At 38.6% G+C, this 2,943-nt stretch overlaps 1 long non-coding RNA gene across 1 annotated transcript; it reads left to right on the forward strand.

The window, feature by feature from the left end:
* The first annotated feature begins 274 nt into the window (after nucleotides 1-274).
* On the forward strand, nucleotides 275-1,112 carry LOC109294667. Its single transcript, XR_002096607.1, has 2 exons — nucleotides 275-360; nucleotides 649-1,112. It is a non-coding gene; the product is annotated as an uncharacterized LOC109294667 (long non-coding RNA).
* The last annotated feature ends 1,831 nt before the right edge of the window (nucleotides 1,113-2,943 follow it).

Consider the following 2,943-nt stretch of genomic DNA (forward strand, 5'->3'; position numbering starts at 1 on the left):
TGCAAAACCAAGATGCATTTCTGGCCCAGGGTGCACTGCCATTTTCACAGGAGCTTGTGGACTTCTTCTATTGCTGACTTTTGATGTAGAGGTTGGTGGATCTGCTCCTGTCCCCTCCTGACTAGACCTCAAACAACTGGGAGTGGACACTGGCAGCAGCATCCATTCATTCCTGTAGAGATTAGAAACAAAGACTTTATTGCCCTGCTTGCTCAAAAGCCCCAGAAGAGGAGACAGAGAAAGTCTAAAGGTTTTGGAGTTGGAAGGAACTTGCTTCCTCCTGACCCTGTGACCTTAGATCCACATAAGTACAGAAGCAGCACAAAGGAGCTGAAAGAAAATATACTTCTTTATTGAAAGGTAAGAGTTTAAATTTTTTTGAATTCAGTATAGTAAACTATATTTTAGTGGCATTAGTATCTTTTCATAACCTATGTCAGTCATAATTGAATTCCTACTAATCTGATGTTTTGTGACAAATCACCCAACCTTAGCAGCAAAGTGAGGCCTGCAGGGCAGAGAAGTTGTTCACAGTTAACTCTGATGAGGCCTCTCCTCCATCCATTACTAAATTTGTACATGCTGTAGCTTAGTGTTTATATAAGCAAGCTAGCCACTACTTTAATTTTTTTCTTTTTTCTTCCTCAGCAAAATGGTGCAACCAACTTCTAGCATATGGAAGCATTTCCACCCGGCAAGTTATTCTAAAAAAAAAAATGTGATTTGCAAATACTGTCAAATGAAATATGCATTTCCAAATGCTACTAGGATGACCGTACACATCCTTGTATGTAAAAAGTGTCCTGCAGATATTAAAAAAATCCTTCATGGGTGTAAGTGAGGAGGTAGATCACGATGATGAAAGTGCAAGTAGCTCTTTCCAACATTCTTGATCCAGCAGTCCTTCAGCTGCTGCTGCTTTTTCTATAACGTCAGCATCACAAAGGGTTGCCCAATCAACATCCTCAAGTAACCAAATATTACAGCCAAATGTATACAAAAGACCTTCAATAGTTTCATTTGTAGACAAGATGACACCTGAAGATCAGGAAAAAATTGACCAAGCTCTTGAAAGAGCAATCTAGTCTTCTGGGATGCTATTGTCAATAACTGTAAATGCATACTGCCAGGAAGCTTTTAAATTACTAAGACCACCATACCATTTGCCCAGCAGACATTCTGTGAGCAAAGCCTATTTTAGAGTCAGAATATGAACATGTAATGCAATTTGTGCAAGGAAAAATCAATGAAGCGCTGTGTCTTGCAGTAGTTACAGATGGATGGACAAATGTGCGGGGAAAAAGAATCATAAACTTTGTGATAACAACATCTCAACCAGTTTTTTACGGCATTGAAACAGGAGAGAACAGGCATACCACAGAGCATATCAGTAGTAAAATATGTGAAGTCCTACAAAAGATTGGGAGTGGTAAAGTATTTGCTTTGCTGACTGAGAATGCAAGTAACATGAAAGCAGCATGGGAGATCATAATGGATAAATATCCACATATTACTGCAATAGGATGTGCATCACATGGGCTAAACTTGCTTCTTAATGACATCATGAGGTTGGACACTGCAAAAGATCTATAGATGAGCAAAAAAAGTTATAAAACATGTAAAAGCTACTTATATTGTAACTGCAGTCTTTAAGAAGAAGCAGGAAGAAAAGAATGCTAAGAATAAAATAGTGACACACAAACTCTGTAGTAAAACTAGATGGGGTGAAGTGGTGATCTCATGTGAAAGTTTACTAAAAAACAAAGAAGCTCTTCAAGAAACAGTAATAACTGAGGATCTTAAAGTACCCAGAAATCTAAGGAACACTGGACTCGATGAGGATGTCTTCTGGGTTCAGCTGCAGAACTCCCTGAAGATTCTAAAGGAAATTGCTTCAGCAATTAGTGCATCTGAATCAGACAGTGCACTTTTGTCAGACATTTCTTACCAAATGGCTCAGATAAAATCTACTGTTTTTGAGGATCTAAGTGTATCTCTGCTTACAAGTACAAAAGAAAGAAAAGTAAAAGACTTTATTAACAGATGGGAAGAATTTTTTTGCCAATCAATTCATGCTGCTGCAAATCTCTTGGGTCCAAGATTCAAAGGCAGATATGTTAGTGATGATAGCACTCTTACTGAATTTGACTGGATTACAAAACAAGCAATACCCTTAGGACTTGATGTTTGAAAGGTATTTTCAAATGTTGCAAAATACAGAACATCTTCAGGTATTTGGTCCAGGAATGCGGCCTGGGACTCTGCCAAACATATCCCTCTTGCAGCATGGTGGCAAGGCCTTTGCATGACAGCCTCTGACTCCTCTTGCTTCTCGCCTGTTTCAGATTCCTCCATCTTCTGCAACGTGAAATAAACTGGTTTACGTTTGGAAATACTCACACCAAATCCAGAAATAAACTAACATGTGAAAGAGTAGAGAAGCTTGTCTCAATCCAGGCAAACCTTCAGTTTTCAGAAGTCCATGAAGGTGATAAAAATGAAGGATAAGAAGAATCAGAAGGAACATAAATTGCTAATAGTGATAGCTCAGAAAATGAGACTGATTAGATAAAGTTTCATGCAGCAAAACTTGTATTCAATGAGTCTTGTTTTTAAAGACATATAAAGACAGATAAAAGTCTGTCCAATTTCCCCCTTCAATATGGCAGCCCCTCCAAAAATCTTTGTAGAAATTAGGCAAAAATCTATGGCAATTGCTGTTACTGGGAGTTTGAAACAGTGGTTTCAATGCAAGGTGGCTTACAAGTTAGGGCCAAAGCCATGCAACCAGGGCCATCCCACAGACCTAGGAAGAGAAAAAAAATAAGCTCCACTCTACTAATGCAAAGACAAATGCAAAGATCAGAATTTTTGGTGATGTAGCCTACAGATTAAAAAATTGGAAGAAAAAGCTACAGCACGGAAAAATCACCCCCAGATTGC

The sequence above is a fragment of the Gavialis gangeticus genome, unplaced genomic scaffold (assembly GCF_001723915.1).
Source record: "Gavialis gangeticus isolate Ggan-Ray unplaced genomic scaffold, GavGan_comp1, whole genome shotgun sequence".
NCBI lineage: Eukaryota > Metazoa > Chordata > Crocodylia > Gavialidae > Gavialis > Gavialis gangeticus.